The sequence below is a fragment of the Falco naumanni genome, chromosome 14 (genome assembly GCF_017639655.2).
Source record: "Falco naumanni isolate bFalNau1 chromosome 14, bFalNau1.pat, whole genome shotgun sequence".
NCBI lineage: Eukaryota > Metazoa > Chordata > Aves > Falconiformes > Falconidae > Falco > Falco naumanni.
In genome coordinates this window covers 8,701,070-8,713,159 of record NC_054067.1, presented here as the reverse complement: position 1 = coordinate 8,713,159, position 12,090 = coordinate 8,701,070, and the positions used below count along the sequence as shown (strand labels likewise).

The 12,090-nt window shown below is 46.4% G+C and overlaps 1 protein-coding gene across 7 annotated transcripts in view; it reads left to right on the top strand.

Annotated features, from left to right (window-relative positions):
* PASD1 (PAS domain containing repressor 1) overlaps nt 1–12,090 on the top strand; it is a 109,072-nt gene that overhangs the window by 55,089 nt on the left and 41,893 nt on the right. For 5 of the 7 annotated variants that reach the window (XM_040614870.1, XM_040614865.1, XM_040614869.1 and 2 more), the window contains exon 1: nt 232–505. The exons of 1 other annotated variant lie outside the window; for it this stretch is intronic. The gene's annotated coding sequence lies outside the window, so the exon portion shown is untranslated. Of the gene's footprint in view, nt 1–230; nt 506–12,090 lie in introns of those variants that run through there. One more of the 7 variants, XM_040614871.1, reaches the window with a different exon arrangement.

The following is a 12,090-nucleotide window of genomic DNA, read 5'->3' as shown; positions in this document are numbered from 1 at the left end:
CCCGGCGGGTCCCGGCGGCCGGGGCGGCCCCGCGGGCCGCTGCCCGTGACCTACTTCCCACCGGCTCCTCCCGGCGGAGGGTACCGCCGCTCCCCGTGCCCCTGCCCGGGCTGCGGGCGCCGCGCCCGCCTTCTGCGCGCCTTCTGCGCGCCGTCCGCATCCGCGCGGCGTACGCGGGAGGGGGCCGATGCGGGCGGGTCGGCGGCGGCCGCGGCTGCCGGTGGCGGCGGGGAGGGGGGAGGAGCGCGCCTGTGCAGTGCCGGGAGGCCGGGCTCAGCCCGCCACCGCGTTACACAACCGGCCGCCGCAGCAGGCGAGTTTCACAAGTCCCGCCGCTCGCCCGCCCGCAGCCAGCGCTCGCCGCCGGGCCTGCCCGCGCTCATGCCATGTCCGCGCCGGGCAGCGGGACCCTGCGGCGGGCGGTGACCCCGGTCGGCGGGGGGACACGGCGCCGGGGCTGGGCATGGCACTGAGAGGGGCTCCGGGACGCGCATCCTGCCGGACGGTACGTACGCCCCTGCGGCGGGCGGCGGGGTGCGGGAGGGGGTCCCCGCTCCCACCGGCGGGGCGGGCAGCGCTGACCCGGGGGGACGATGCAGGGCCGGGTGCGCGGTACCCGCCGCTCCGCCCTGCCCTCGTCCAGCACCGCCGGGACGGTCCCGGTTAAGTTTTGGAGAGGAAAATGTACAGCCGCAACGGAAGGCGTCAGACTTTGCCCCCCCCCCCAAAAAAAAACCCAAACAAAAAACCCAAACCAAAACCCCCAAAACAACCAACAAACCCCCAAACCCATCCATGTAGCGGCGGGACGGGCAGGGGACCGCGGCGCGGGCTGCTCGCCGGGGCTGGCGCGGGGAGGGGGGGTCCCCAGCTCCCGGGCGGGGATGCCGGAGCGCGGCCGCATCCCCACGGCCGGGCACCGGCAGCCCCCCGTTACCCGCCGGCTCGGGAACGGCCCCGGGACTGCATACAGCTGAGAGCCGCGGGGTGCTCGCGGAGGCGGGGGGGGAACTTAATTCTGGGAGGCTGAAATGGGCCTGACGGCAGTTTTCTCGTTCTGCCCTGAAGTTCTGTCTTTCTGGGAATGCGTTTGTCAGAAAACACGGTGGGGACAAACCTCCAAGCAGAGCCTTGCACCTAAAGATAGCATCAAACATCCAGGTTGAAAAGTTACTCCTCCCACCGGGGTTATCGTATCTTTTGATTTTATGGACTGCTTACATCGTAAGTGGCTAATTGTGAAGGCTTTGCAAGTCCCTCATAGGTTTCAGCTGTGGATTTGTGAATGGTAACTCCCAGCCTTGGTCCTTAATGGCAGAAATTGCAAACAGATTGCTCTGGGTGGCTCGTGCTGGAAGCCCAGGTCAGAGCTGAGCCCTGCGTGATTCATAACTGAGGTGTCATGTGCGCTTTAGGGAGCACTTGCCCTTTGTAAAATGCCACGGTCCCCAAAGGCAGGAGGCTGCTGAGCCATCTGCGGAGCAGGTCCCTCCTAAGTGCATTTAGGAAAAGCCCCTTTTTGGGGAGACAGCTGGCACCCAGGTGCTAGCTAGCACTGATCCGAGTGGAGTTGTTCTCTTCAGCAGGGGAGTAGCCCTGGAGATGATGTGCCTGAAATCAAAGCTGTTGAAATGTCCCATGCTTTACCCACCTGCGAGGGTGCAGCACCACCCAGGCGGGCAGGGCTATTTATTAGCCCGAGTTTATTTTGTTGTGTGCAGTGAAAGCAGCGTGCTGATTTAATTAAGGGGACGAGACGTTCTGGTGTATAGATGGGAAAAGGAGTCGCTTCATTTTTAGGCAGGGTGAAGGTGCTCCCCTGTCCTTGTTTTGCTGGATCGCTGCTTGCTAATCCCTAGCTCTGGAAATGGAACTTGCCTTGCAGAGGCAGCTAAGATCTTAATGTTTTCGGTAACGCAGGCTTTCCAGTCCTCATAGGTCCTACGAATGTTGCTCGAAGCAGCAGATGATTTCAGGAGCGTGCGGTGTGAACCCCTGGTGCTGAACGTACTGCAACGTCTGCTCTGTTGGTTGATAATTTGTGTAATTTTTATAAGCTTCCCGGGCTGCCGTGCGTCACCGTAGTTCTCCAGTCAGAAAAATATATTTGGATTTTTGGTTTTCTAGAAACTGTATTGAAAAAAAAAAAAAGATCATTTTCCTGTAATGTGCTAATCAGAGTAAACCAGCGTGTCAGCGATGCTTTGTGGAGGAACAGAGCACCCTGTGCACTGATGCACCGTAATGAGCACTCAGGGCTCTGTGGCTGACGAAGTTCTGACAAACGCAGCAAGCACTAATGAGAGGAGGCTCAGGAGCTAAGCCAGAGGTGGACGTTTGTGCGGTAGGGAGGCATTCGTATCTCTTGGGCTAAGCGTGTTTACTACTGAATCTTTAGAATTTTTCTGGAAGATGTAACAGGAAAAATGCAAATGGCTTTTGGAGTGGTTGCTTACTGCTCATTTATTCAGCTCCTTCAGAGCTTAGAGATACATGATCTAGAGGAAAATGTAGAATTGGTTTGAAATTTTTTTGATAAACTGCAAACTTCAGTGAAATTTGGCAGTGAATGGTTCCTGGTTTTCAGCCACCCAGAGTGTGTATTAAATTATTTTACCAGTTTAAGACACACATCAAGTACTCAAAATTAGCTCAGAGTTAAAGGTTAAATTTAGCAAACGAGTAGTTCATAATTAAAGTCTCATGGTGTTGGAAGCAGCGATGCATTTCAGAGATACTGATGTCAAATCCAACTCCTGATCGTTAGTGGTATCAAAAAATTAGTAGGATGGCTTTACAGTTTGGAGCTAGGGCTTATCTGTGCACAGAAGTGTTATTGTTTTGTACTAAATTACACAACCTCCCAAGATTCACATGTAAGGATACAAAGGTTTTAATGCCAACATAGCTCATTCCTTCAGGACTGGGGGAATAAGCTGTGTGCCTATACCAGAACAACTGAACCTAGGCTTTTACTGGAACAGTTATGGATTCTAGTGGAATAATATGGCTTTAACCAAAATAATAAGATCTATAAAAAACCAAAATAGTCTGGACCAATCTTTGCTGGTGTTATTAAAATGATACGCTCTGTTATCACTTCAGTTCCAAATCTCTGTTAAGGAGGTCAGGCAGGTACGAAAGCTGTATTTATTAGTTTTGCCCTGGATGATGCCCTTCTGTCAGGCCAAACTTTGCTCACCTAAGGCCACGCTCTGCTCGACGTGCTGCACGTTGTCCCGCTCCAGCGGTGACCCTGTGCCCGCAGGCACAGCCGCAGCCAGCGGGCTCGTGGGCCTCCGCTCTGCCATGCCTCCCTGTTCCGCTGCCCACACTGAGACTGTTTCTCTTTTTTCCTTCTTTCTCTGCTCCTTTTGGTGCACACAGGACTGTGTAGCACAGTGTGACTTCTCGCCCTGTGGCCTGTGTGCTGAACGAGCAGTGCCCCTGTGCAGAAGCCCTGCAAAAGCCCCTTTCTTCTTGCTCCAGTCCCACCGGAGCCCAGGTTTAGGTGAGGCTGGGGGGTGGCGCGGCATCGGCAGGCGCTCTGCACGCAGCTGGGCTTGCTGGCTGCACATCTGCTCGGCCGCAGAAGCACCACGTTCAGTCAAACCACAGAGGTGTGTGCAATGAATGAGAGACTTTGACCTACTTCATATTCCATTATTGGCTTTGGCCTTGTCTACATGGGGAGATTACACCAATTTAGTTTAAGTCTGTTTTTAAAGTGATTTGATTAACCTGATGTGACCTTATGTAAGGACGTTCTTATTTTGGTTCGAATGAGCTTATTTGGGTTCAACCAAAACCTGCACTTAGTCAATTTACACAGAACTGAAATTAGCCATGCCTACACTGAAAGGAGAACTCATGTCCCTAAATAATGACACAACTTTCTCATGAAAGCAGAACCTTCTGTAGAATCTGGAACAGAGTGTAATTACTAACAAATCTGCAGAAGACTGAAAGCTATTCATAGTGAAGTTGTTTTTTTTTTTTTTGTAAAAAAAAAAACAACCAACCCACACCAAAAAACAAAGACAAGCAAAACTTAAATAGTGAGACAAATGAAGAAGTACCAGTAATCCAAGTCCTGGAATACTGAACGCGGTTGCACAAGGCTTGCACGGCTCACAACAAGGCTCTCCCATGGCACTGCAGCTACAGAAGAGGGGAAGCATTTGTGTCCTGTACACAGAGTCCTTAGACAGTGAAAAAATAAAAAAAGGTGATGCAGGGAGCTATAGGCCTGCTGGTTTGAATGCATAGCGCACAGTGTCTCATGGCCTATCTTGTAGGAAGGAATAATTAGACATGGAAATAATGAGGAAGCAGGCTAAATTACAACAAGATTTTATCAAAGATGGATTGTGCTAGACTAATCTAACATCTTTTTTTGTGTAACAGGTTATTTAGGTGGGGTAAGGCAGGAATGTAGTTTATCTGAAGCCAAGCATTTGATACCGTGCCCCACAGGACATTGCTGCTTCATAGGAAGATGGTGGTTCAATATGAGAATTGAAAGGTGGAAAAGAAGCTGGCTGAGGAAAAGGTGCGACAGTTGCATGCAAATTAAGTTGTCTGAATGGAGAGAGGCATTCAAAGAAAGTCATCAGGATGGAGAGAGATTAGTGCTGTTGCTCCCATGGGACCTGGCTTGCGCCTGTTGAAGGGAGCCGCTTTGACCTGTGGGTTCGGTCTGGGGGTGTGCCCAGGAGCTGTGCGGGATGACACCACCTCGGGAGGTATTGTCAATATGCAGGAGGATCAGATTATCATATGAAAGGAATTTAGATGACTTTGTTGATCAGAGTGATAGAAATAAAATGACATTTAATAATGCTGATTGCAAAGTCATGCGAAGTTTTAAGCGTGGAGACCAGTAACAAGAATTTCCAGTGTGAAACAGGAGCTCGTCAGCTGTCCGTGACAGAAGGGAGAGATGAGGATGCACTGGCTGGTCAGGAGATACAAGTGAGCAAGCAGTGAGCTATGACGTCCTTAGATATCAGAGGAAGAGAATATGAGGGATTCAGGGAAGTGTGATTTTATCATTGTACAAATCACCACGCAGAGTATCGGTACAAGAGCTTTCCGTTGCTCGTGGAGTAGCCCATTGGGATTTTGCATACCTCTAGACAGCCCAGTGAAGACAATGCTAAATTACAACAGCAGGCAGGCTAGAGATGTGGTTACACAAATGGACCGTCTGTTGTACCAAGCGAGGTTAAAAAGTGTAATTTGTTTCGCTCTGGCCAGTTGAACAAATGAAGGGACAGGTTACAGTAGGTCTTTTTATACATAGTTGGGACTAAATAGGAAGAAGGCAGAACAACTAAGTCAAAAGATAGCATCTGCCAAGATCAAATTGGCTAAGTTGGTCATGAATAAATTTGGCTGGGAAATTAGAAGAAAGCTTCTAGCTACCTAAGGACTGAAGTTGTGTAATAGTCTTTCAATTAGGGTAGTTTTGAGATAGATCTTGATAATCTTATGAAAGAGATTATACAATTAAATTAGGGAGTTCCTGGAGATAGGAAATTAAGTTTGCAGAGTTAGTCCTTTGGTCTTCAGTATAGTCTTATTTTTAATGTAAAGCTGAAAGGAGAATGGACTTGGTTTTGTTTGCACTATTAACTGCATGCATGAAGGCTTCTGCTGTTTTCTTGGCAGCCAAGGCAAGAATGAATTTTCCCTGTTGCTGCAGATTTGTATCTCTTTCCCCCCCATTTTGCCTTCCTCTCAAGCACTAGATGTTGAAAGTGTGCAGAGCAAAGTCTCCTTGCAGCATTAGACGGGCACAATTGCCTGTGGTTTTTTCTGGCATGCTCCCTGGTTTAACCTGTTCATAAGATTTGGGGCCAGAGAGGCATTTTTCCTTCAGGTTGTGTTGCCAGTAACCGTATTGTACTTTATGGTGTATTTTCTGGGATCTGTTGCTAGCATTGTTTAATGTGCTTTGTGTGGATACAAGGACAGGCAGTACAGGCAGTGATCTTCACCTGCCCTTTTCTGTGTCGCAACACAGTTTAGTCTTTTCTGCTTCTCATGTGTATCATAAGTTTGTTGTATGGTATGAAGATGTGTTCTGTGGCTCCTGGTGCATCTCGGCAGGTTGAAGGGGTGTTGGGAAACAGCCATTAATAGTGTTGTTTTCTGAGACTGGAGTGTTTCCCTTTCTACCTGATATTCCTAAAACAAGTTGAAAAGCTGGACATAAAGTCAGCTCTGCTCTGTTGCTGATCAGAGTAAAATTCCGTAAAACGTGAGGGATAACCTCTAGAAGAAAGAATTGCTTGCTGATCATTAGTGATGGATTAGTAATTTTAAAACCACAATTTTGGTGTAGGAAAGTTGAATGTATCTTGTGCATCTTATGACAAGAAAGAGAGAAGGAAAAAAAAAATGCAGAAAGCAAGCAGGCAGGCAAGAAGGAAAACAGCTTGACTTAGCCTGAAGCAGAGATCACCTACCTGCTAAGCTGCCTGTAAAGAGAAATTGAAATATGGAAAAATGACAGTGCAGATGAGGATAATACTGAGATGGCAGAAGAGGAAGTGTGTTAACCAAACTCCACGGAGCTGTTGAAGTGCGTTGAATCATCCGACTGTGCCTTGCATTCTTAAGCAAACACAATTGTACAATTGATTAATTTGTCGACACTTCTTTAGTGCATAACACTATGGTAACCAAGAGACTTGCTAAACATTGTCACAGAGAACGCTGAAATATATCTTCTCTTTGGAAGGAGGGAGGGAGATGGAGCAAGACGTTGGAGCTCTAACTTTGGAGGGCTGATACACAGACACAAACACACACGAGCGCACCCGTGAGCAGTTGGGAATGGCCTCCTGTTGGTGGTAGATGACACAGGATGGTTTGCTGGCCATGTTCATGTACTGGATGTGATTGAAGAGGTGATGCTGGCTAACAACTGCCTTGAACACCAGTGCCACGTGACCTTTGCGGAGCAGACAGACAACTGTGGCACCCTCCCACTGGGTCACTAACACCCAGGGGTCCCGAGCAGGCAGGGAGAGCAAAGGGCTTGGTCTTCCCTGCACCACTGCTCCCGTGGCCTGGAGGGCTGTGCCACCCCGCACGTCACCCTCCGTCAGCTGCTGGGACCTCGGTCCTGCTGGGCTGCTTCTCCAGGACCTGTTAAATGGAACAGAAGTGTGTGGAGTCCTGCACCGAGTGCCCTGGGCTTGGCTGGTGGCGGTGCTGCAGGGGCAGCTGCCAGCCGCCCTGCTCTGCGCCCTGGCCCCCCACGATTAGTGTTCCCTCTCACCTCTGTGTTGTCTATAAGTCAGTGTGAGGTGCTTTGTTGGGTGCCAGCTACAGGCAGATGGATTAATTGGCTGATGGATAAACGCAAAGATATTTGTCGGTGTGTTTATTCTTGTTTACAAACTGCCCAATCTTAGGCAAGATTTTCGAGTATGTAGCAATGGCAGGAATCATATCCATTAAAATGCTAATCACCTCTCTTGCTTCATCTGTTCAGCCCACAAACACATGCATACGCACTTGCTTAAAAGAAATTACTAAGGTTTGTTTGTTCTCTCCTGGGCTCAGCCTACTTCTAATCTTGTTTTAACTCACAGTGCAGTGTGGTGCACTGCTTCACGACAATGAAGTTTTGACCATAAGCAACATACAAAGTAAGCCATTATTTGTAGAAATAAACGAACAATAGATGAGGTGATAATAGCTCCCGTTGCCATTAATTATTTTGCATAGATATGGCAGCATCATAGGAAGATTTTCAAGCAAATGCAGAGGCCTTGCCTGAAGGGGTTGAGACAAACCCCTGGCCCTGATGGAGGCAAAGGTTGAACTTCCATCAGCTTCTGTGCAGTGAGGACCTCTCCCAGAGTATCTGAAGAGAAAAATAAGTGTCCCTGGGAGTCAGCCCTTGGGTTTAGGCTGTTTAAGGCTCTGCTGCGCAAACTGCAAGTAACTTTATGTACAGAGGAGGATGCTGAGCGTTTGGTCCACTGTTGGCTTGTCCCAGCAAACGCAGCAATTAGAGAGGCTGTAATAGCTGGGGAAGGTCACACCCCTAGCTGAGGAAGTTTGACCATAAACCTGTTTGTCCTGTCTCTGAGTGCAATGTACACTGGCACGGTTTACAGTAAATTAAAAATGTTCACTCTGGTCAAGCTGTTTCCAATGCAATTTTATTAAGTGGTGTATTAAGCGTGTGTGTTAGTGAGTCGTGTGCGGCAAAAAGGCGGAACTTCGGTTGGCTCCGCTACCGATGTATATTTTAAAGATGAGTATCAACAGTTTGCTTTTTCTCTCAAATAGAATAATTGGAATGGTTTCATTTTGGGGCAAGCTTTTAATGGAAGGGGCACAGTGGGAAGTATTAATAACATAAACTCTTTCTGCTAATCTTAACACCTACATTTCCTATTTAATCTTGCTTATTGAAAGAGCCCTGTCATTAGTGGAGACAATGTGTCAACTCAGAAAAAATGAGTTTATTTTCTTGCCGTGAGCTCTGGGGTTGGCCTCCCGTATGGCAGCAGTGATGTGGAGCTGTGTAATTGCAGAGGGAGTATACGTTGGTCCCTGGGTGCCAGTCCTGGGACAGACAATTCTCATTGCTCATTCTGCTGGAGCGTGGACTTCTATGCAGCTAAATCACTTTCTTATCTGGGGCATCTTCACATCTCTCGGGACTTGGCTCTTCAGCTGCAAGACCTCCTGGTATCTATGTCTCACCGGGCCCAGAGCAGAAGTCGGTTATTCGGGCAATTATTGCACAGCTCAGGAACTCTTGCTGAAAATATTGTTGTATGGGAAAATTGTCTTCAACTCTATTTTGCTGCTTTCTGGAAATAATTCAGAGTTTGGAAGGAGAGGTCCCCAAATAACATTGTTAAAATAGGAGAGTGTATATGATTCTGCAGTAGTGCTAGTATACTGACTGGAAAGGGCAATGATCCATTGCTTCAAATGGGAGAAGAATAAAGGTAACGGACTAAAATTGCCACTAAACTATCTGGGAAGAAATGAGGCTGAAACACAACTTTGTCTTATCCAGGGCATGTGTTTCAAATCTGGAGCTGAATTCCTTATTTTGTTAAAAAGGTGACTAGTAGAGCTGTCAAGATCTGGAGTGTTAGGCTGATTAGTTTGTTGTTAGTAGGCTGTTGTGAATAGAGCAGAATCTCTGTTTCCACTTGAGATATGGAAAAAAGACTAAAACAAGGAAGAACAACTTCTGTGTTTTGATTATTTTTAATTTTTTTTGAGGAAAGCATATGAATATTAATAAGTGATCCAGCTGGAATAGCATCTTTCTTAAAAACTGCCCTTAGAGATAGTGTATTATATTAACATGAATTTGATTGCACGGTAAGTAAAATTTTATAAATATAAATCATCATCTTATTTCAAAAGCTGCAGTGCCAAGGAAACTATTCTGGGATTTTCTAATATAGTCCAGTTTGAATTGTTTGAATAAGAAGAGATATCAGTGAATAAATCAGATAATGAGCTGCTTTACATAGGAGGCATAATGCCTATTTATGATGTATCGAAGTCCTAAGAGAGATGAATTGTCAATTTAATCTTCTTTGGATTGTATTTGAAATCTACTTTTATGAGGTATTCCTGACTGTTCCAGAGATTACTGTTCAGACACTTATATAGACTTCATTTATATTTGATTTGTGGCTCTACAAGGTCCTCTGCAGGCAAGTGTTCATTTTCTTCAGTTGTTTTTATTTGGTTCCTTGACCTTGTAGTAAAAATTTTAGTGATTATAGGTTTTGCCAAAAGTTTTCTTCTGACCTAGCTGCCCGTGTCAGAACTTGGGAAGCGCAGGTACTTCAGTGGACGCACCTTACCAGGAAGAGCAGCAGTACAGATCATCTCTTCTGTCATCAGCATCTTTGACACAACATTGCAGATCTTTGCAGTTGGCCTGAGAGGGATGAAGATCTCTCCCTTGCTCTATGCAGAAATGAAGGGTATGAAGTTTGGAGCCATTGCTTCTTTTCCTGCTTTTTTCTAAGTTCTTTGATAAGTTTCCTGTGGAAAAGAGGATTGCTGGATGAATTAAATCAGATTAAGTGAACGTTAGAATTCTCTCTCTGTTTCTAGCGGTGCATTGGCGTTGACTGTGCATAAAGCAACTATTTTTTCTGCAAAAATGTGGAATTTATTTTTGTGTCTTTCCTGACACAATCGTCATGCTTTATTAGGGAATCATCTCAGTCAGCTTTACTAGCAGCTGATTTTCCTTCCAGCCTTGCAACACTTGCAGCAGTTTCAATCAAAGAGCCCTGATGGGGAAATGTTGCTGAAGGTTGACATGCAATGTCGGAGTCTGGCGGAGCAGGAATGCTGCTCTGCATAGAGAAAGCAAACATCTGTGAGATATTAAAAACTTCTGACAGGGACAGGAAGATAATTCTCCAGATAATTCTGCGTCATGCTTTGCTCTACCTTCTGTCTCCTGCCAGGCTTCCTAAGTCCTAGGTCATAAGGTTAGAGAAAATTGTGAGTTGGTTGTGTCATCCTTCACCTGTAGATACAGAACTTCCCAGTTGCAGTCCATCGCCACCAGACCCAGCTAGCCTGTCATCACCCTCCTATTAAGGATGGCTGTTTCTAACGCATTAACATTCATGTCAGGTCTAGATATGGATCAGCACAGGCTTAAATCATTGTCAGGAACAGATGTGAGATACCTAATCAGTTATTTCCTAAGGAAAATGAGTTTGATTGCATGAATAGTTGTAAATATTTCATTCAGCAATTCAGCTACTACAGCAATGGTAAACAAGCTTCTAAGGCTGAAGAGAAGCATTTTGTAGTACTGTATTTGATTTCTTATTCATTTAAACTTTAATGTAGAAAAAAACCAGCTTAGGTACATCAGATTACTTTTTGTGACAGCACTGATTCATAACCAGGGGCTCACTTTGAAAAGAGCCAAACATGCTTAACCCTAATAAACACGACCAGCTCCATCCTGGTTCGCAACGTGCAGCATTTTCCGCAGGATGAGCACGAAGCTGCAGGTTTTGCCACTGGGACAGGATCATGGCACAGGAATTAATTTTGGCCTCAGCAGGAAGATGACAACCTGAGCACCAAAACGTCTGTCCTCTGCCTCGGATTTGCACCTACCCACCCGACACCAAGCCCGGGTGGTGAGTGTGGTCCTTGGCTGGGAGCTGAGCCAGGACTAGGTGCTCCGTATCCCCGTCGTGCACTTGCCATGAGATAACTGCTGGCTCTTGGAAACGTTGGCTGTGCATAAGCAATAATTAGAGGAATGGCTTTCCTTTCTTGTATGTTTTGCGCTTCTCACTGGTTGAGAACAAAACTAAGCTAAATTGGAATAAACTTTAACGTTTAATCAGGATGGGTGTAATACTAATTTCAGGGATGTAGGAATTTTACTGCTCATCTTTTGCAGAAAGGCTGATGAGAGGACGAAAAGGAAGGGGGAAGTTAGCTTTTCTCTCTGCCTAATTGAATGTTTTCCCTGCTTGAGTTTTGGCTTAACTATTGTATGGTTTGCTTGTGATTTTTAGGAGGCATGCACAAAAGCTGTGCATGAAAGGAGGAGGCTGGGAGTGCAGATGATATTTGCCTCTTGAACACAGTGTGAAATTCTGAGGAAACTGGGACTGCCAGCTAAAGGTCATGGGCATTTTTAACTTCTGCTGCTGGCTTCATACTACTGCGTAGATGTTTGTCAGGGATCTTGCTGGCCTTGGTGGTATTATATAGTCAGATTATCACAGAAACAAGCTCCCTTTGTACCCGTTCGTTTTTTATGCATGTACATTACAGTATGGTTCTTTCCATCGACTGGTTTTAATGTGTATTTTCTTGGTCAGCCTAATTTTGTTGTGTTAAATACAGTATGGACATTGTTGGTATATAGGTTTATGGTTTAAGGTGCTTTGGTCAGGAAAGCCCCAGGTAATAAATTCGTGTTTATTCTAATTCTGGAAAGCACAAATCCCACTGTTTTCACCCAAGAGTTACATAGATGGCTCAGAAAAGAAGCATGTGTCATTGGACCTGGCTAAATGAAGGGCCAAGCTCTTCAGTGCT